This window comes from Nannobrachium achirus, assembly GCF_963921795.1.
Source record: "Nannobrachium achirus genome assembly, chromosome: 8".
Lineage (NCBI taxonomy): Eukaryota > Metazoa > Chordata > Actinopteri > Myctophiformes > Myctophidae > Nannobrachium > Nannobrachium achirus.
The window spans coordinates 64,837,080-64,861,217 of record NC_137817.1 but is presented as its reverse complement, the minus strand read 5'-3'; positions in this window follow the sequence as shown (position 1 = coordinate 64,861,217).

Sequence of the window (24,138 nt, the reverse complement as noted above, 5' to 3'; positions counted from 1 at the left end):
TTAATTCAGTTGCTTCGTATTGTTATTCTGTGTGTTCAATTTTAATTTCAAACTTGGTTTCAGTAAAATGGAGCTGCTCAGTGGCAGTATAGTGACTCAGCATGTTTTTAAATGTTTTTATTTCTCCCAAAATGATGTTTTAGCATATTCAACATAAAAAAAAGGCGGAACCAGGGCGGGACAAAGCAGATAGGGCCTGCTGGTTGGTCAGTCAGGGACCAACCAGAAGGCTAACAAAGGGTGAATTATACTGATATTAAAGTGTTTACATTAGTGTTTAGTAAGGTAATTAACTGTTATTGCAGCAGGAAAGATAAACTGCCACTCAAATGACTAAAAAGTATCAAACAACTATAATAATGCATAGTGTTGTTCTCAAAACTGGCATGAAGATACAGTATATTCAAAAAGAATGTACTTGTGTGGGTCAAGTCAAGTGAGTACTCCAGTACAAAATGTTTCCAGGAAGCTGCTTTTGATCCAGATCTATTTGATGATTGCCTTGCTGTCCTTCACCTGACCTAAATACATGTACAGTACTAGATGTGCACACAATCTCCTCTTTGAACTTTCTCCCAGGTCGAAAGCTAACATTAACCACTAGCCTGAAGGGGAATTCTCCCTTTGGACAGGGAGACTTCACGTACCTTTTGATACATCTTGGAAACTGTCCACTAGATCATTCCTGTGGATTCTCTTCAGGACTTTTACCATGATCATTGATTCCTGAAAAGGGGTAGGCAACATAAGCCTTGGCTTCAGCATACACCTTTTCGGTACATAAGCTGAAAGTATGTACATATATATATTTCTTTTGTTCTTTTAAACGGACAAAAATAAAGATTTACTACTACTACTACCTGACTGGGATAGGCCCACACGATCAGACCAGCAACGGTCTTCTTGTTATTCTTCTCCTCCAGAAGCCTCTGTGGGATTGGAATGAGGCCTTCGAGGATATCAGGGTTTCTCAAATGAACCTTGAAATTCTCAAACTCCTTGGCTTTCAGCTTCTTCAGAGTTTTCAAGATGTGTTTTACTGCAATTCACCAAGTATTTTCTTATTTTTTTGTATACTTTATGCACTGCATGTAAAATAATGCTATACAAACTCATTTTCGGAATATTCAGTGTTTTAAAATGCAAAAACATTGGTATTGTAAATGGGTTATCTTTGGTGGAGACAAATCAAGGTCTTACAATCTCAATTATCTTACCTTGAACATGATCTGGGACAGCCTTCTTGGAACCAGTAGATATCTCTGCTGGGGGGGGGGGGGGGGGGGAATAAGATTAATGACACACATGTTCTAAATGGAAACAAACTGAGCCACGAGATCGAAACAATGAGGGTTCAAACACATTAAATGTTTGTCATGATGAGTATTTAATGTTTATAACTATACAGTAGGTATTTTAACCATACAAACTGGAGTCTGTATTCTGGGGCAAACATAGCCAAACTACAAGCTAAAACCACACTGTGAGCTTGGTGTTACAACTATTGAGTCAGAAAAGACAACATACATGTATAAGAAACCTGGTATTACCTGGCAGTAATAATCCTGATATTAAAATGATTACATCAGTGTTTAGTAAGGTTATGTTAACTGTTAATGCAGCAGGAAAGATAACCCGCCACTCAAATGATTAAAAAGTATCAAACAACTATAATAATGCATAGTGTTCTTCTCACAACTGGAATGAAGATACAATATATCTAAACACAAGAAGAGTGTACTTGTGTGGGTCAAGCGAGTACACCAGTACAACATTTTTCCAGGAAGTTGCTTTGATCCTGATTAAAACCTTCTATGTGATGATTGCCTTGCTGTCCTGCACCTGACCTAAATACATGTACTGTACTAGATGTCATCAACATCAACTCTAAGGTGCTTAAGGCTTGCGCGGAGCAGCTTGCTGTCCCCCTTACGCATCTCTTCAACCTCTCCCTGAGGACGGGGAAGGTACCACAGCTGTGGAAGTCCTCCTGCATTGTCCCGGTGCCTAAGAATACCCGTCCCTCGGTCCTCAATGATTACAGACCAGTCGCCCTGACATCACAGGTCATGAAGGTCTTTGAACGGCTGGTTCTGAACCTACTGAGACCGGCGGTCAGTGATCACCTGGACCCCCTTCAGTTTGCCTACCAGGCTGATATTGGGGTTGATGACGCCATCACCTACATGCTCCATAAGTCTCTCACCCATCTGGAAGATCTGGGCAGCACAGTCAGAATTATGTTTTTTGACTTCTCCAGTGCTTTCAACACTATCCAACCGTCTCTGCTTGCGGAGAAGCTTACGCTGATGGGGGTGGACAAGGGCTTTGTGGCATGGATCACAGACTACCTTTCAGAAAGACCACAGTCTGTGAGACTGCAGGGCTGTCGGTCCGATGTGCTGGTGAGCAACACGGGGGCCCCTCAAGGAACTGTGCTCTCACCCTTCCTGTTCACTCTCTATACATCGGACTTCCGCTTCAACTCCAAGACCTGTCATCTGCAGAAGTTCTCAGATGATACCGTGGTGATCAGCAAGATCTCGGGTGACAACACGGCTGAGCACGATGGTGTGGTTAGGGACTTTGTGCAGTGGAGCGAGGACAACCATCTCAAGCTCAACGCAAGCAAGACTAAGGAGATGGTGGTGGACTTCCGCACCTCCAAGAGAGTCCCCCCGGTGCCAAGCACCATTAACGGTGAGGTGGTTGAGCTCGTGGATAACTACAAATTCCTCGGAGTACACCTGAATAGTTCACTGGACTGGTCGGACAACGCGCAGGCGATTCACAGCAAGGGGAAAAGCAGGCTGTTCCTCCTGAGAAGACTGAGATCGTTTGGGGTGTGCAATAGGATGCTACAGATGTTCTATCAGTCTGTCATGGCAAGTGTCCTCTTTTTTGGTATAACATGCTGGGGTGGCAACAACAGAGCAGGTGACACGTTTAACCTAAACAGACTGGTGAAGAAAGCAGGCTCTGTCGTTGGGTCCTCTCTGCAGGGGGTGGAGGAAGTAACCAGGGTGCGCACTGCAAAGAAGCTAGATTCCATCTTGGAGAACTCCTCCCACCCCCTCCATCTAGAGATCACCAGTTACTGGAGTAAGAGAGGAAACGACCGCTTTACCTACCCAGTACGGAGATGTGAGAGATTAGGAAAATCTTTTGTACCGGCTGCCCTTAAGCTGTACAACGAGACACATAACGGACGCTTGAAAAGGTCTCCCTTCCTAACTTAGACTCACGGAACCATTGCTGTATTGACTTTGACCTCTAAGGAACTATTGCTGTATTGACTTTGACCTCTAAGGACCTTCCAGGAAGAGTGCTCATGTGCGCCTTGCGGTGACACGCTTCCTAGTTTCTCCTTTTTTCGCACTGATTTTTGACACTGCACTATTAGGTTGTTAGTGTTGGTAGTTTCTGAGTATTTTTGCTTTGTTTAACAATGACAGTGAGATACTTGTTTGCACTAACTAGCATTGACTGCTATGGTCTCTTTTGCAAGACACTTTATGTATATATACTTATATATTATTCGCCCCCTCTATTGATGCACCTTCTCTTTATTGGTACTGTACTGCTCTTGTCTTTGTTTCCCTCTTATCTATCTTTTCTTACGTCTCTGTAACTTTGTAAATAACTGTATACTGCTGTGCTACTTCTGGACAAATGAATTTCCCCCTTGGGATAATAAAGGTATCTATCAGATGTGCACACAATCTCCTCTTTGAACTTTCTCCCAGACAACATTAACCCTAGCCTGAAGGGGAATTCTCCCTTGGCCAGGGAGACTTCACTTACCTGTTGATACGTATTGAAACCTCTCCACTAGATCATCCCTGTCGATGCTCTTCAGGACTTTCACCATGATCATTGATGCCTGAAAAAACATAAGCATTGGCTTCAGTCTACACCTTTTCGGTACATAAGCTGTATGTATGTATTTTATGTATACATTTTTTAAATGGACGATATAAAGATTTACTACAACTGATACCTGACTGGGATAGGTGCACACGATCACACCAGCAATGGTCTTCTTGTCATACTTCTCCAGAAGCCTCTTTGCGATTGGATTTAGGCCTTCGAGAATATCAGGGTCTCTCAAATGAACCTTGAAATTCTCGAATTCCTTGGGCTTCAGCTTCTTCAGAGTTTTCAAGATGTGTTCCTCAAGTAAATCCATGGTTGGTTCCTGGTACAAACAAAGAATGTTAATGTCTCAGCTTCATTCTCTAAAGCTGTGTTCTGACTGAAAGATACAATAATGATCTTTATTCTCTAAAGCTGTGTTCTGACTGAAAGATACAATAATGATCTTTATTCTATAAAGCTGTGTTCACACTGAAAGATACAATAAAGATCTTTATTCTCTAAAGCTGTGTTCTGACTGAAAGATACATAAAGATCTTTATTCTCTAAAGCTGTGTTCTGACTGAAAGATACAATAATGATCTTTATTCTCTAAAGCTGTGTTCACACTGAAAGATACAATAAAGATCTTTATTCTCTAAAGCTGTGTTCTGACTGAAAGATACAATAAAGATCTTTATTCTATAAAGCTGTGTTCACACTGAAAGATACAATAAAGATCTTTATTCTCTAAAGCTGTGTTCTGACTGAAAGATACAATAAAGATCTTTATTCTATAAAGCTGTGTTCTGACTGAAAGATACAATAATGCTCTTTATTCTATAAAGCTGTGTTCACACTGAAAGATACAATAATGATCTTTATTCTATAAAGCTGTGTTCACACTGAAAGATACAATAAAGATCTTTATTCTCTAAAGCTGTGTTCTGACTGAAAGATACAATAATGCTCTTTATTCTATAAAGCTGTGTTCACACTGAAAGATACAATAATGATCTTTATTCTATAAAGCTGTGTTCACACTGAAAGATACAATAAAGATCTTTATTCTCTAAAGCTGTGTTCTGACTGAAAGATACATAAAGATCTTTATTCTCTAAAGCTGTGTTCTGACTGAAAGATACAATAATGATCTTTATTCTCTAAAGCTGTGTTCACACTGAAAGATACAATAAAGATCTTTATTCTCTAAAGCTGTGTTCTGACTGAAAGATACAATAAAGATCTTTATTCTATAAAGCTGTGTTCTGACTGAAAGATACATAAAGATCTTTATTCTCTAAAGCTGTGTTCTGACTGAAAGATACAATAATGCTCTTTATTCTATAAAGCTGTGTTCACACTGAAAGATACAATAATGATCTTTATTCTATAAAGCTGTGTTCACACTGAAAGATACAATAAAGATCTTTATTCTCTAAAGCTGTGTTCTGACTGAAAGATACAATAATGCTCTTTATTCTATAAAGCTGTGTTCACACTGAAAGATACAATAATGATCTTTATTCTATAAAGCTGTGTTCACACTGAAAGATACAATAAAGATCTTTATTCTCTAAAGCTGTGTTCTGACTGAATGATACAAGAATGCTCTTTATTCTATAAAGCTGTGTTCACACTGAAAGATACAATAATGATCTTTATTCTCTAAAGCTGTGTTCACACTGAAAGATACAATAAAGATCTTTATTCTCTAAAGCTGTGTTCACACTGAAAGATACAATAATGATCTTTATTCTCTAAAGCTGTGTTCACACTGAAAGATACAATAATGATCTTTATTCTCTAAAGCTGTGTTCACACTGAAAGATACAATAATGATCTTTATTCTCTAAAGCTGTGTTCACACTGAAAGATACAATATAGCTGGGAGGGATTTCGTAAATATTGGGCACTTGGTGACAAGTTTTTGGCATTGTGTTAGGTATGGTTATAAGGTTTACAAAAACCATCGCAAACAAGTTGGGCTCGCCCCCTAGTGGTCCGTTTGCGATGAATCATTAAATAGGTCAGTATGAAATGCCTATATAAACTGGGATTTAATATATAAAAAAATCATAATAATTGTGCACTTAAGATTTAGATGTTTGGCATGATGTTAGGTATGGGTGTAAGGCTTTCAAAAACCATGCAAACAAGTTGGGCTCGCCCCCTAGTGGTCTGTTTGCAATGAATCCAATTGAATAGGTCAGTATATATGGTTGAAACCCCAAATAATTGATGGAAGAGATTTTTCAATGGATTCTGGTACTATTGGGTATGCTAAATAACACCCTAAATAATTAAGAAAAACAAACTTCTGGAAAGGCATAATTTTCAGGAGGGCGTCCACGAAGGCTGCGGGGAGCTTAAAATGCCTATAAATTGGGATTTAATATATCAAAAATCATCACAATTGTGCACTTGGTGATGAGATTTTGATTTTTGGCATGATGTTAGGTATGGGTATAATGTTTTCAAAAACCATTGCAAACAAGTTGGGCTCGCCCCTAGTGGTCTGTTTGCAATGAATCCAATTGAATAAGTCAGTATATGGTTGAAACCCCAAATAATTGATGGAAGAGATTTTTCAATGGATTCTGTTACTATTGGTGTGCTAAATAACAAAAAAATATGAAAAACGAACTCCTGGAAAGGTATCATTTTCAAGATGGCACATATTCCCTCCCCGCTCTTCCATCAATTATTTGGGGTTTCCACCTTATACTGACCTATTTAATAGGTTATTGAATTAATTGCAAACAGACCACTAGGGGGCGAGCCCAACTTGTTTGCGAAGATTTTTGAAAACCTTGTGCCCATACCTAACATCAAAAATCAAAATCTTATCACCAAGTGCACAATTGTTTTGATTTTTTATATATTAAATCCCAGTTTATGGGCATTGTAAGCTCCCGGCAGCCATCGTGGACGCCATCTTGAAAATGATGCCTTTCCAGAAGTTATTTTGTCCTACAATAGTACCAGAATCCATTGACGAATCTCTTCCATCAATTATTTGGGGTTTCATACTGACCTATCTAATATTTGATTCATTGCAAACAGACCACTAGGGGGCGAGCCCAACTTGTTTGCGATGTTTTTTGTTAACCTTATAACCACACCTAACACCATACCAATAATCTAAAACGTGTCACCAAGTGCCCAAAGTTGATATTTTTTGAAGGATTCCCTCCCGAATAATAATGATCTTTCTATAGTCGCTTGAATGGCTTCACTTTGGTGTCACTAATGTCTCTCTTCGTGCATGCTGTCAATCACATATACGGAAACCGCACAGATATGATTTATTTATTTTTTTCCCCAAAAAATAAATTAAATACACACCATGTATCGGCTCCCTAGGCATGAATGGTTTTTCCCCATTGTGATGTCTTCCTCGTTGCTTCTTCTGTTGACAAGAGACAACAATTACAGTGACATTTATGTTGACTATATGTGTTCATACAGTATACTTTATGTCTAGTACATTTCATGGATTTTATTATTATTATTATTATTACCCCTATCACTTTTATTCTTATTATCCCATCCCGCCATCCCATCCCATCCTATCCTATCCTATCCTATCCTATCCTATCCTATCCTATCCCAAAAATTCACAAGGGGTAATGTTGTGTCCGTTGGCCTATTCCTAACACTTTGGTCGTGTTGGAAGTCACTCATTATGCAGAAATATACAATGCAGGCTATGGCGAATGTAATAAAGTAAATGTCATGTTTTCAAAATGCATATTTACCGTAGGCCTACAGTATGTGTTTGTATGCTTATTTCGCAATACCTATTGCGCAATCCTCTGTAGTGTGAAAATGCAAAAAACTCACTTTCAAGTATTTTTCTCTCAGAGACCGTAAGTTTCAAAACTTGAAGGGGAGGTTCATAATAATTACGAAAATTAAGTAAAAAACATTTACATCAGTCGGCCTCATGGTGGTGCTATAACAGCCACTTTACGTTTTGCCCTTTAACTCAGGAATCGTAGGTCGTAAAATCGAAATTAGTCCCGAAATAGGCCATTTGCATCAGGATACATTTTACACAATTTTGAATTTTCTTCAAAACACACTTTTTGCTCCTTTATTAACATCTATTCTCCAAATCTCAGAGAAATTGGTACGCATGTTCTCTGGACCCTTGCGATAAACATATTCAAGTGAAATGTCGATAGTCCATACCGTTCATCCGTAATAGGGTTCCAAAGTTAGTGGAAGGGGCCTATTTAACAGAAAAGGCCAAAAAACAACACCACATTTGAATCCCACGTCAAGGGTTGTATGCTCAACAAATCCCTAAAAGCATTTCCACTTTGACCCATAGGGGGTGCCACAAATGTGTGAAATGTAACCGTTTCATGCCAGAACATGTATTTTGGGGGGAACAGACCTCCCAAAATGAAACACAAGCGATCTCAGGAGTGACGTGAAAATGTAATTGGATTGCAAAATTCGTGGTAGGACCCTGTTTCTTAAAACCAAGAATCTCAAACGCAGGATCCGATTTGAATCGCACGTTGCACGGTCCCCGACGGTATTCCTCCCAACGTCTTCCTCGAGTCCCAGGGTTCTCCTAGGTGTCTCAGCGGCGCACCCCGTGACTCGCGTCGGGGCAAGTCGGGAAACCACACTTGCAATTTCACAAATTGCTAATTTTCTAGTTCGTGTGGTTGCCCAACAGGGCAACACATTATAGTTCTGGAGAACAAAAAAGTTTGGCACGCTACTCCTCCCACAGTTTTTGCGGCACACACTCGAGCCATATGTCAAATCGACCGGCTTCATTGGGAATCGTGTGCTTGCATTTTGCAAAGAGAACAACACCAAATTTGTATCAGACGTCGAGGGTCGTCCACTCAACAAATCCTCAAAAGCATTTCCACTTCGACCCATAGGGGGTGCAAAATGTAACCGTTTCGTGCCAAAACACAGGTTTACGGGGTTACGACCCTTCCAAAATGAAGCACAAGCGATCTCGGGAGTGACGTGACAACGTAATCGGCTTGTGAAACTTGTGGGAGGAGCCTGTATCTCAAAAACAAGAAACGACATCCATATATTCGATTCGCATCGCGTGTTGCGCGGCCTCCAACGGTATCCGTCCAGACGTCTCCCTAGGGTCCCGGGGTTTTCCTCTGGGCCTTTCGCGGCTCTCCCTGTGATTTCCCAAATTGCTAATTTTCTAGTTTTTTTTAATTAATTGGCTTGCAAAAGTTGTGGGAAGAGCCTATTCCTTAAAAAAAAAAGAAACAATCAGGAACGCAGGATCTGATCAGCACCTTTTTGAATCACGTCGCACAGCCCCCGACGGAATCCGTCCCAACGTCTTCCTCAGGTCTCGGCGGCGCACCCTGTCACTGGCATCGGGGCGAGTTGGGCAACAACACCCGCAATTTCACAAATTGCTATTTTTTTTTGCCCTCTGAGATGCAAACGTGGAAGCTTGCATAAACAAGAGTTTCACCTCACCTGTCCTTGTGTTGTGACAAAGAGATTGATTGATGATGTAATCATGTTTTCATATTCTCTCTCTCTCTCTCTCTCTCTCTCTCTCTCTCTCTCTCTCTCTCTCTCTCTCTGTCTCTATTGAGGAGTTCCATGTGTGTGTGCGTGCGTGTGTGTGTGTGTGTGTGTGTGTGTGTGGTGTGTGGTGTGTGTGTGTGTGTGTGTGTGTGTGTGTGTGTGTGTGTGTGTGTGTGGTTCACATGCACAGAAAATAGCATTGTGAGCTTGTAGATCTGCTCTTTTCAATAGATTTGCATACGTTTGAGAACCTGAAAGGGGACATTCTGCATAATGAGTACTTTTACTTTTGATACATTAATGATACCAATACTTTTGTAAATGTTGAATTCTAGACGTTTACTTGTAACAGAGTATTTCCACTTTGCAGTATTGATACTTTTAATGGAGTAAAAAAAAAAGAGTACCGGCACGGCTGTCAACAGCAGCCACATAGCAGCTTTCTGTCACGACACATAACCACGGTGGTGATTAGGCTCGGAACGAGCCAACGACCCATCGCTAAATACTAAAATGTAATATATCCTACTAAAATCATTGAGAATACTAATGTGATAAAACAGTAAGCCTACATTTGAAGAAACTACCCTAAAATCTAAAGAACTGTCCGACTTGTGAGAGAGTTTTAAGAAATCCGGTAAACACAGACGGTCTGCTGACAGAGTTTCTGTCTCTCTGCTCTCTAGTCAGCAATGCAAGTACAGTGAAACCACACCCCCCGATAGAAATCAATATAAAACAAACATTAATATTTATTAATGTTGATATGCCTACATCACCTTGCAGAAATCGAACAGAGAGAGCAAATATGGAGTGGCACCTAATATGTATTTTCTACACAGAAACAGTGAGAACATAGAAATAGCTACAATAGGTCGGGAGTGGAATATTGTCTGTATCAGCCGGTAACACGTTAACTAGATGATCCCTGTTACAATGCTCTAGACCCCCGGGAGAGGTGGAGCACAACACCTACCGCCAGCTCCCAGAACTTGCCACACAACTTGCCGCACCCAAGCCGTGCTACTCATACAGAAACAGCAGAATGCTTTGAATCCACAAGCCGACATGCAAATTACATCGTATCATCGCTCCTTCTGAGCTGCTGATTCCCAATAAGTAATGAACCATCACTCAACTCCTTCAAACTGTCTCCATATCTTACCTGTGCTGTTTGTGGTGTGAAGAGCACTGAGTCTCAGTTCAGATCCAGTGATGTCTTCATGCTGCAGCTCTCACACAGGACTGGAAACAGTACCTGTCAATACAAGACAACATACTCTCAGTTGAGATGAGAGTGTGGTGAGGTGTGGCCATTCTAGCCAGCATGCAGGGATTCATGAACAGACATAACCTGTTTTTAAAAATCCTCTGGGCCAGGAGGAATGTGCCATGAACACTGTTCAGGAATTTGACATGAGAGCATAGTGATGTAGCGTCACGGCCGGGAGGCGAACCCGGGACCCCGATTTGCCAGGTATGCACGCTGACCAGTCAGCCAAAGTGCTAGGCACGTTGGCGAGAGCCAACACACATACCGTATAGCCTACAGTGACACCAAAACAATTTTTTTTCAGGACACATAGCAGCCTGAACATAACAAAAAGGTAGGCTACTTTTTACCACCTGCCCTCAAACCATGTGCAGTTGCATTGCAGAACTACAGGACTACAGAACTACCGTCCTCCGCAGGTTGTACACCCACACAATGTGCAAGTCTGATATTCCAAGGACGCAAGTCCATGCTTCCCAAGTTCGGGTGTTGAGAAATGGGTGTTTGAAAGGTAACAGGAAAACACACTCACCCCCATTTTCTGAACAGACCACCAATGCTCGGACCCACAATTCATATCAGGGTCCATTTTAATCTAAAATGTGTCTTATCCTAGAACAATGCCAAAAGACCTTTTTTACCAGAGCGCTGCCGTGTAGCTGTTGTGTCGGCACATAGCCGCGCACACACACACACACACACACACACACACACACACACACACACACACACACACACACACACACACACACACACACACACACAAAACACACACACACAAAAAAAAAAAACTAAACCTAACCTTAACCCTAACCCTAACCGCAGTGAAACTAACACTGGTGAATGCTAACCTGGTGAAATGCTAACCTGCCGACGCTGGTGAATGCTAACCTGGTGAAATGCTAACCTGGTGAATGTTAACCTGGTGGGACCAATGGGAGGTCGAACCAATGCTCTGTCCCTCACACACACAGGTGCCGTTTGACACCACAGTAAGGCCGCACTCAGACAGTTGCGTGAAACATCTTTTCACGCATGCATCACAAATCAAAACATTGGATCAAAATAAGAATCCATTTCCCACAACGCTTCGCGGGACGTGAGCGCTTAGCGAGAGACGCAAGCGGATGTGGATCTCGGCCGTGTAGTTCTTGAGGAGTTGGTCTGTTAAAAATATATAGGCCTATAAATAAATAAAATAAAATGTTTTGATATTTTTTTTTAACTATTGATTTTTCTAAGCAAACTTCTAATAAAGTCTTCAATCAATCAAACGATAATGTATCCATTTTTGACGTGGAAATAACATCTAGCGTGAGGGGGAACGAGATTTCCAAAACACCTGAATTGTTTCATGGCTTATTATGGCTATGCGATCTGCTTTTGATATGCATAGGCCTATATTTCTGGAATAGCTGAATGACACAATGCACTCAATTGGGTTATAACGCATATTTAGGGCCAGGGCTCAATTTATTCCGGTGATGCATTTATTTTATTTATGCATGGTTAAAAAACTAAAATAAGGTTTAAAAAAAAAAAAGGTGTTGTGTTGCTTTTACATGACAGTTCTGCCAAGGTAGGCTATAATATATATATAGCTTATGATACAGACAAATTAAACTGTTTAGGTAGAACTTTTCTTGTAACAATGACAGAATATAGGCCTATAGCCTACTGTAGCCCAGGACAAAAAGTAGGATATAAACTAAAATGTTATTAACACACACAATATTTAGACATTCAATCACATCTGTGTATTCAGATTCAGATTCCTTTATTTACCATTGTGTATCACACATAGGAATTTGCTTTGGTAACATACAAGTGTGCATTCAATATTTTTTTCACAAATAACATGAAACCAACAAACACAAAACAACACCGTGCAGAAAATAAATAATAAATAATATAATATAAAGTGCAGTAGTGTTCAGTAGTGCGACATATTGCTGATGTCCCTAAGGGGCAGGGGAAAAAGGGAAACCAGAGTCAGTGAGCAGCCAGACGGCTGAGGGGAAAAAACTGCGTCTGTGTCGCTCTGTCTTGGCCGCCAGATGCCGCATCCTCCTCCCAGAGGGGAGCAGGGTGAGCAGGCCGTGGCCAGGGTGGGAGGGGTCGGCCATGATCTTTCTTGCCCTCCTCAGCGCCCTGGAGTCGTGCAGGGACTTGAGGGAGGGCAGGGGACGGCCAATCACCCTCTCCGCAGACAGGGTTGTTAGGGTTACTTTTAAAAAGGAATCCCCTACAGTTACAAGTTACTTGCAAAGATAATGTAGTCAGTAACGTAATCTGATTATCACAATTTAAAAAGTAACTACTAGTTACTTTCAGTTACTTTTGGATTACTGTTTAGCAAAACTCGCTTTAATTAAATAAAACAAGTTTTACCATTGATAACTAGACAAGAATATTGAGCCAATGAAATTAGGAAAAGGACAACAGAATTTTACCTAAGCGAAGTGGCAGTACTTTACGCTGATTCGACTTGATTATTTTATTGCTTGGCGTTGTAACTTATTTGTAAAATTGATGAGGGCAAGGGGAGAATGTAATGCAGCATGTAACCCCCATCATTCAGATCCGTTACTGTAATCCAGATTACACATTTTAAAATGTAACCTGAGACTTTACAAGTTACCTGTTTTTTGTAATCTGATTACGTAATCCCGTTACATGTAATCCGTTACTTAACAACCCTGTCCGCAGAGCGTATCAACCGCTGCAGCTTGATGAGATCTTTTGCAGCTGCAGCGGGGAACCAGGTGATGATGGAGTGTCAGGATGGACTCTATGATGGCCGTGTAGAACTGGGTCATCATGGACCTCGACAGTCTGTATTTCCGCAGCTGCCGAAGGAAGTACATCCTCTGCTGGGCCTTTCTCAGGAGGGCTGTGATGTTGAGTTCCCACTTCAGATCCCTGGAGATGACCATCCCCAGGAACTTGCAGGACTCCACATAGTTCACCTGAGTGCCACCCAGCATGATGGGAAGGGGCGGGGCTGGGTCCTTCCGGAAGTCCACCACCATCTCCACTGTCTTCAGGGCATTTAGCTCCAGGTTGTTGTTGTTGCACCAACGTTGCAGCCGCTCGATCTCCCCCCTGTAGGCTGACTCGTCCCCCTTGGAGATGAGGCCCACCAAGGTGGTGTCGTCCGCAAACTTGAGGAGCTTGACCGACGGGTGGAGGGAAACACAGCTGTTGGTGTAAAGGGAGAACAGTAGTGGGGACAGGACACAGCCCTGCAGGGAACCGGTGCTGGTGGACCTGGAGCTGGAAATGCTCTTCCCCAGCTTCACCCGCTGAGACCTGTTGGTTAAAAAGTCCGTAATCCACCTGCGAGTGGAGGCAGGAACTTGCAGCAGGGACAGCTGGTGCTCCAGGATGGATGGTAGGATGGTGTTGAAGGCCGAACTGAAGTCGACGAACAGGATCCTGGCATAGCTGCCGGTAGTGTCCAGATGTTTTAGTGTGTGGTACAGAGCCATGTTCACGGCGTCCTCCGTGGATCTATTCGCTCTGTACGCGAACTGCAGCGGGTCCAGCACAGGATCAGTGATGCGCTTCAGATGGGCCAGGACTAGGGATGGGTATCGTTAAGATTTTAGCGATTCCGATTCCGATTCCGGTTCTGCTTATCGATCCGGTTCCTTATCGATTCTCTTATCGATTCTCAGCCCCCTCGCCATGCAGGGGGCTGGTCAGAAATAGTGGCCAATGGTCTTTTCTACCTCCTCCACTCCTTATTCTCCTCCTGTCATTTTCTTCTTTTTCTAGTTTTTATTTATATTTTTCACCCAAAAAAGCTCAATCCAACGTCCCGTTTTTGCAGTGCTCAGAATGTGAAGGCACAACTTATTTTTTTTACAGTGTAGCCCTAATATGGATATAATATTGATGCCAGCTGATCATTCACTGAAAGGCCTAAAGTTAAAAATACATACTACTGTATATAGCCTATATTTGTAATTGCTGTGCCATTGCTGCTATGTCTGTGTCACTGTTAGAGCTGCATGATTATGGCAAAAACTTTATTTTAAAATTATGGCTACATATTGAGATAATTTATTTCAAATATTATTAAAAATATTATTATTGAATAAATATTGTTTTAAAACGATTGTCTTAAAAGCTAAAATAAATAAGGTTGCATTTGTTGTTTTCAAGGTGAGAAATTTACCTTATGTCACAGTAGTCTGACTCTAGTCTATTCCTTTCAAATATTTAAGGGCAAAATATTACCTCATGACACTGTTCCTGTTGTTTGGGTTGTAAAACCTCTGTAAGGGACTTAAAATGTTAAATAATACATTTCTGTTGCTTAATGTACTTTGTGAAACTATCGGAGGATACTATAACGACTTTTAACGGGCTTCACCTGGACATGCATTGATTAATCCAGCGTGCGGACAGACACACAACGACACCACGCAAAGTGAACTGACTTTTTTTTTTTTCAACAACAGAGAAACGGGAGGTGGTTTTCCTTTGAAACTGGCTAAAATAAAGGGACATTTAGGCTATAGGATGGCTTTTTCTGTACCTTGCAGCCTTGCAAGAGCTTTTGCAAAGCTGTTGCTTTCTGTTAAATGAAAGTGAAAGTAAACTCCTTCTGCATGGACCGTCTGGAGGCAGGAAAGCCTGGTGACACGATGCTTTTTTTTTTCTCTTCTTCTTTTTTGAGACGACATTGACAGACACAGGATTATGGAATATATCCGTACATTGCAAAGGTAACCAGCACCATCTGTATTATGTAGGCTGCCACTATAAAGTAGACTGCCTGCTACTTGTTATGTTTGCTTTAGTTAGTCACAGGACCAGAGCATCAGACAACATGTTGGCTGCTTCTAAACAAGGCAGCGCGTCGCGTGTGTGACGTGATGTCATCGCGCATATGCAGGAATCGATAGCAGAATCGTTAAGGACATTGGCTAACGATTCCATGGAACCGAACCACGGGCAACCGGTTCTCAACAAGAACCGGTTTTCGATACCCATCCCTAGCCAGGACAAGGCGCTCCAGGACCTTCATGACCACAGAGGTCAGGGCGACGGGTCTATAGTCATTTAGGCCTGTGACCTTGGCCTTCTTGGGGACGGGAATGATGGTCGATGCCTTGAAGCATGCTGGGACCTGACCCAGCTCCAGCGAGGTGTTGAAGATGTTGGTGAACACCGGGGCGAGCTGGTCAGCGCAGTGCTTCAGGACGGAGGGGGAGACAGAATCCGGGCCGGACGCCTTCCGGGGGTTCTGGCTCCTGAGCAGCAGTTTAACCTCTCTCTCTGTGACAGTGAGAGGGGGTGGGGGTGGGGGGGAGGAGAGTAGTTTCACTATGTAGCCTAAGACATGTAAAAAAAAAAAGAAAAAAAAAAGAAAGAAATAATGAATACATATTAGACCGTTTAAAGCTTGTTCTAATCACATACTTTAAATCATTTTCGCTCTGAACTGAGTGTAGCTCAGAAGCTGTAGTGTAGACTAGTAGACTACAAATTAAAATATGTATTTGTTGGCGGTTCAACCCTGACCTTCTGTCTCATTACCAATCCTCCTTGCAGCTTGTCTGCTTCGTAGCATCTTGCCTACAACTTGTCGTTGCCGTGTCTCAACCACAGCCTGTCTTTTGGCCAAGAGACACGGCAACGACAAAAAAACAAGCAAACTTCCATTGACAATGCATTGGATCCGCCCCTCCCCCCTCAATCTCAGACTACATGGACACGATAGCTGTCGCAACTGTGTGTAGCCGGCCTAAGGCAGTTGTGGTTGCCGGCCGCTCTGAGGAATCGGTCTGTAGAGATAATTTTAACACAACAAATGGAACGATCGGAATGTTTTCCACCTGGAATGTTCAGTCGCCAGCAGCCTGGTTCCAGGGAGCTCTGCAGAATGCTGTCTGACCGCATGCTGTTGTTTACCTGCCACACCGTCCTCTGAATTTTAACACATTGACTGCCAAACAGTTTAGTCTAGTTTGCTATTAGTTGCTATTAGTTCTGTTCCCATGGGGAAGTTGGGGAACAGAACTCATGGGAACAGAACTAATAGCAGAGCCCACTGGTGGTGCTGGGGTGGCGGTGGGAGCAAACAACACATAACAAACCAGGGACGTATACGCAGAAGGAACGCAGGATGAATACAGACTCAGGTGACCTTAAATAACGCACGTCAGTGAATGGCGTGTGGGTCTTGCACAACACTGAACACACCCACATACCGGTAGTGCAGCACAGTGTGAACCTCTTCAGTACATCTATTTACAGTAGTTTACTCTGTGTGTGTGTGTGTGTGTGTGTGTGTGTGTGTGTGTGTGTGTGTGTGTGTGTGTGTGTGTGTGTGTGTGTGTGTGTGCGTGCGTGCGTGCGTGCGTGCGTGTGTGTGTGCGTGCGTGCATGCTGCCAACACTCCTGTATTGTCATTTCTCCTGGATTGTGGGATATCTGTGGCAGACCACCGCTTTCTTAGTGGCTTCTGAGACTTCCCAACACAACACACGCGCACGCACACACAAATGCACACAGGCAGGCAGGCAGGCAGGCAGGCACGTACACGTATGCAGGGCCGATTCCTGGCATAAGCAACATAAGCACTCGCTTAGGGCTTTGATTGATTGATTGAAGACTTTATTAGAAGTTTGCATAGGAAAAGGTACAGTTTCATGACGGTACAGTTAACTGGTACAAGGTCTACTAAAAGGAGATCCATGAAAAGACTAAGCTTATTTCCACAGGAAACCATTAAAGTATCTCATATAACATTGAATGACAGACAAATAGAACACAGTACTATGCAGTAGATATGTAAAGAAAAGAAAATGAGAGAACAAAAAAAAGAAAACAGTAAGTCTAAACAAACAGTAAGTATATACAAAGAAGGGGCAGGGAGGGTAGGGTTGGGCTAGGTTAGTTCTTTTTACCAGTTGCGAACGGCTGCTGCCTATAAGTGGTTTTTCAGGGCAATTCTAAAGGATGCTAGTGATCCACACTCCTTTATGGCCTTTGGTAAGGCTTTCCACATTTTGGTGGTATAGCAGAAAAAAGAGTTTGACCCTTTGTGGGTTTTGACTCTGGGTTGGAAGTGATCTGTGGCGCTGCCTCTGGTGTTGTAATTACGGACATCCTTAATGTTTATAAAGTATTTTGACAGGTACTTGGGTATCATAGTGGTGTAGTGTATCTTGTACACCAGGCCCATTGCAAGTTGCTGTACTCTGTCATCTACTCTGAGCCACCCCACTCTTAACTGGTGAGTAGCGGTGAGGTGAGTCTGATAGGGAAGGTTAAGCATGACCCTAATTAGTTTATTTTGGGCTGTTTGGAGTTTAGTTTTCAGGGCTTGTGGGGCGTCACGATACCATACGTGGACTCCGTAGTCAAAGAGGGGCTGGATTATTGCACCAGCTATGGTCTTCAGTGTGTTGAAATTGACCATTGGGGCGATCCTCTGTAGGAAACAAGTTTGTTGGTTGATTTTATTTATTACTCTTTTATTACATCTTTTCACTGGAAAGATTAGCTTCAAGGATACATCCTAAGTAAGAGATTTCGTTTTTTCGTGTTATGACCTTGTCACCCACTTTGATTGTGAAGTTATCGACTTTTTTGAGGTTATGATTTGATCCAAAGAGGATGGACTCAGTTTTTATAATTTGTTGTCGTTAAGCCATGTGCAGATCTTACTTAGTTCAGAGTTGAGTGTCTTTTCAACCTGCAAGTGGTCCTTGCCCGAGACTAGGAGAGCCGAGTCATCCACGAACAGGAACAGGTTGCAGTCACAAGCAGATGCCATGTCGTTCACGGCCACAACCACTAAGGGGGCCACATCACAGGGAGAAGATTGCAACGCGTTTTAAGTTTTAAGCAACACATTGTGGGCCTCTGGAGTGAGGGTGAAGTGGCGCTCTCGACATGTGGCCAAGACCTTCACTTAATGTGGCCCGCATGTTAATATCGGAATACTGATATATTATTGATTTCAGCTGTTACAATTCTAAACATGCAAACATCACCCGCTTTAATTACTTCAGTCTATAGTAGCATGACTAGTGCTATAGTTTGTTTTTGTCCAATGTATGTATTTCATAAAGTTAACATACAAACATATAAATGTATTTGAAATTAAATAATAATGTTACTTTTCAGGATTCCAATTAAAAAAATAGCTAAAAAGAATACAGGATTGCAATAAAAAAGAATAGTGAAAATAGCAGATGCTTGTAGGCCTAGATCTATTTTTACAATATACATTGTGGCCCTCTGGAGTGTTTGTGAAATATAGTAGCCCTCTCCATCATCAAAGTTGACCACTCCTGCCCTATCCAAAAACTACTTATTATTTTAATATGCAATAAAATTAAGATCTCACACAAGACACAACAGATTTGAAAATATGCCACATATTGTACAGTTGAATAGGCCTACGATTTGCAATTTGAGACCAAAAGAACACAGGATAAAGGTGTTACAACATTACACTCATGTTTTTGGACAAATGAAACAGTGTCTAGAAATAGATATGCATTATAATAGTTATATATTGGATTTGAAATGTTTTTCATTAGAGCTAATAATGGTTTTACCTCCATTGTAAACTGTATTGTGTGTTATAGGTAGAACTGTGAGTGTCTGTGACTCTTTGCCAAAATGCAGATTTCTATGTATTTCAGGGGTTTTGACCTCCCCCCAAAACCCCGGGCCGCCGCAAAAAAGGATGTATCCCGTATTTGAATCTCTGGGAGTTGGCAACCCTATGTGTGTGTAGTAGATACATGCTTGAGTGCTAACAACAGACACCACATGTTCTACTAGATAGAAGAAGACGTTATTATTTATAACTTTGGTTTTGGCGATTCAAAGACAGTTAATAAGTGCGCACATCCGTCAGTGGGGGGCCACCTAAAATTAGAACCGGCCCTGCATACTGCTGACTGCTCGAACTATGAAAATGAAAAATAAAATCAATATCAAATAAAGAAGGAAGCTGCTTATTCTCCCTTCAAAGAAGAAAAATAAAATCTATATCAAACTAGAAGCAGTGCTCTTCCGAGCACAGGTCTCCACCAGGTCAGGTATTAATTATTGTGGCCTCCTGGTGGCGCTACATGTGAAAAGGGTGCCATGTCTTCTTTGGCCTTTAACAGTGACGATCACATGACTGTTGCGATACTGGCAATTTCATTACAATTGCATGCTGTGTTCATGATTTGAGGCATTTTGTTCTAAACTGATCAATCCGTTTTGGCCTCCAAAGTTTGGAGGCCAATCATAGCCAATCAGGATGGAATATTTAATATGGGACAAATCCTTCTTGATCATATGACTGTAGAGATACCGTCTACAGATTTTTGTTAATTTTGGGTAAAATCTGAAAGAGTAATATCCAAAAATGTGTCTTACATAAATCGGCTTCCTGGTGGCACTATAAAAGGCTGATGTGAAAAATGCAAGGAAAGCGTTTTTCCTTGGCCTCTAGGGAGTGTGCTTACAAAGTTTGAAACTGATCGGTGGAGTTATAGGTAAAACCACAAATCGGCCTGTTATAACGCTACCATGAGGCTGAATTCAAACATTTTAAGTGGCATTTCTTCCTCGGCCTAGTGGGAACGTGTGTGCACGATTTCATGATAATTGCATTCTGTGTTTGTGATTTGAGGCATTTTGTTCAAAACGGCCCAATCCTACAAACTTTGGAAGCCAATCTTAGCCAATCAGAATGGAATATGGAAAATCAGACAGATCTGTGTCGATCACATGACTGTAGAGATACTGTCTACCGATATGCGTGATTTTTGGACAAAATCTGTAGGAGTACTGTCAAAAAATGTGTTTGACAAAAAACAGCCTCATGGTGGCGCTATAAAAGGCTGATGTGAAAAATGCAGGGAAAGTGTTTTTCCTTGGCCTCTAAGGCAGGGATGTCAAACTCAAATGCACAGGGGGCCAAAATGAAAAAGATAATTGTACACTAGGGAGTGCGCTTACAAAGTTTGAAACTGATCGGTGGAGTTATAGGTAAAACCACAAATCGGCCTGTTATAGCGCCACCATGAGGCTGATTTAAAAAAATAATAATAAGTGGCATTTCTTCCTCGGCCTAATGGGAATGTGTGTGTGCGCGATTTCATGATAATTGCACTTTGCGTTTGTGATTTGAGACATTTTGTTCAAAACGGCTCAATCCTACAAACTTTGGAAGCCAAGTTTAGCCAATCAGGATGGAATATTCAAAATCGGACAGATCCATGTCGATCAAATGACTGTCGAGATACTGCCTACCGATTTGTAGGATTTTTGGACAAAATCTGTAAGAGTAGTGTACAGAAATGTGTTTTGCAAACATCTGCCTAATGGTGGCGCAAGAACAGGCCCATTTGAAAAATGTGGGTCAGAGGTTCTGATTTGGCATCCAGGGAGTGTGTGTGTACTCATTTTGCCAGCGACCGGGCCAACGGCGACTGAGATTAGCTGGTAACAAACTGCGAGGACACACGGTCACACGGACGCACACACGCACGGACGGACGGACGGGCGGACGGACGGAGGGGAAAACATACTCTCCCCATGCCTTCGGCTGGTGGAGACAATAAAGAAGGAAGCTGCTTATTCTCCCTTCAAAGACCCACCACACACAATCTTTTTTTTTTGTTCTAGCGTTGTGTTGTGTTATTAGAAATAAGATGAATAAAACACAATAACCTTTAGCGTTAGTGACATTTAGCACAATTCTTTTAGAGTGACAGTATAGACTAGAGACTGCTGGCTTTGAAGACAGTGTTACTTGAGGACAGGAGGAGATCTGATTCTACCAGCTAAACTAGTTTTCTTTTTGGCAAGGAAGCTAATAGTTGTGGTTTTCATAAGGACTGTTGATGAGAAAGGCTTGGAACATTATTGTCATTCCATTCTAGTTAAGTAATGGAACATTGGAGGAAGAAACTTGAACACAATTAAAATGACTGTCATGGCATGGAATGCAATGTCACAACTACTTTCATGTTTATCCTGATGCAACACAGCAGTATCATGCTACAAAGATTAAAGAAATATAACGCACCTTCTCACATTACCCCAACATGATAGACAGGGAGAAAGCTGTAAAAACCTGATTAAAGGGTGTGCCAAACTTTTCATAATTGATTCCTATGTATAGACGGGTTTCTGGTCCACGTTACACTGATAAAACTAGATGCGTGCGCAGGGTCCGGTACCAAAATTAGCTAATGAAACCAGCGCTCCCCAAAACAACAGGTTGGGGATTGGACGGAATTGATTACATGATACATTCAGCTGTGCATTTAGTCTCAATGTTTGTAAACAAGAAACCCGTCTATTCTTCCCTGTAGAATCCATTTCTGCTAAGTATATTGTTGTATTGTGCATAATTAATGAGATAATTAGCATATTTGACTAAATCAGAGCCTCTGGGGTCCTGGGTAAGTGAGGGAGACGTTCACCTCTTCATCCAGGACTTTGTGTCAGGTGAGTGGGTTTTACTGTGGGCAGTAGAACCCCTCAGGTGGAGGCTGGTAGCATTCTGGACACTTTGTGGCTTCTGAGACTTAATCCCAGCACAACACACAAGCACGCACAAACGCACACAGGCAGGCAGGCAGGCAGGCAATATACTTTGCAGAAATGTATTCTACAGGAAAAATTACTTAAGGATCAACAGAGAAAAGTTTGGTAAATCCTTTTATAATTTTTTATAGGGTTTTTTCTTTTTTCTTTCAGCTCATGTGTCATATTATTTGACACATGGGTGGAAATGCTATGTACATTTTTGTATCGTGCATATTTAACCTGGTTAACCGTGTTTTTGTGTTTTTATGGTAGTTTTAAAGAGGAAAAAGTAAGTGGATCACTTTAACCCCTTGATTCATCTCGTCTGTCTCAGTTTACAACGATGCTGAGGTAAAGTGAGACACAAGACCACTTTTTTTAAAACAATCATATTTTCACTGCCTTTTGTTTTGAACATTCTGAGAACTTCCGTTGTTAGGAAACATCCCAAATTACGGGGAAATGTGTACATTTTTACTGATATATCTTTTAGTTCACCTATATGAAAACTGATTTCTGCAAAATTAGATTTGAACCACTGTATAAAAGAGTCAGTCATATTAGTCAGCCACACTCCCCATATTTCCATGATTATCGCATGGTGCGTGACCTTAGAAGACCATGCTGGCACCCCTGTGTCATCCATGCCCTGATGCTACATGCTCCATGCCCATCCATGCCCTGATGCTACATGCTCCATGCCCATCCATGCCCTGATGCTACATGCTCCATGCCCATCCATGCCCTGATGCTACATGCTCCATGCCCATCCATGCCCTGATGCTACATGCTGGCACCCGTGTCATCCATGCCCTGATGCTACATGAACGCGAGGCGTTGTGAACATGTAGATCAGCTATTTTCATGATTTCAGCCTCTAATATTTCACGATTTGGACGATTTAATTATTTATTTTTTGCTATTTTATTATGAACATTAGTGAGGACCTATTATATGAAGATGGGTTTAAAAGTGGCAAAGTCCTCCTTTAAATACCTGCATTACTTAATTTACAAGAAGTCTACACAATTAGAGAATATAGAATAATTGTTATTTTGGTCAACATTTGCCTGTAATGCCAATACAGTACAACTGTGGATGAAATCTTGTCCAATGATAACAAAATATTAATGTTTTGGGCCTGAGAGGCTAAATGTCATCAAAATGGTGGTTCAAATGTGGCTCAAATGTGCAATACGTAACGGATCTGGATATGAAAAGGGGCTGCTAGACTATCAGTAATCTACAGTCTTCATAACCTATGCAGAAAAAAACTCAAAATAGGGAGAACGGGGTAAGATGAACCACTGGGTAAGATGAACCACCCCCTTTATTTTTAAATCTATACACATGACTTGTCATTTGACCTTAAAATAAGAACACAAACATCATTTCCACCTGGCTGTGGAGTTGACAGACACATGGGCAAAGTGGAAAGCATATTTCTACCCCAAAAAGTGTTTTTTGCTTTTACTTTTATGGTATAATGATTTTTATGTTAAAGCAAATGTACCCAGGTCTAAACTTATATATCATGCATGTTGGTGATATCCCAATGTATAAAACTATGTGAATCATTTAGCTAAATATCAGACTGTAGCATTAAGCTAGCCAGGTTTTGTCAAAATGGTGGCTCTGGGGCAAGATGAACCTCATGCCTTGGGGTAAATTGAACTATGTGAATCACCATTCATATTTTTTTATTAGGTCTTTGCTACTCAAATTATGCTGAATGATCTTTCATTTTGATGAATACACTCATTTAAGAGAAGTTTTTAATATTATATGAATAATTGCAAATATTAAAAGGTTCTGAATAACAAACGTTATTTAATTGGTTTTAATAGTTCTTTCTTTCTTATGGTTTAAATAACCATAAGAAAGGAAATAAGAATATTTGCAAAAGG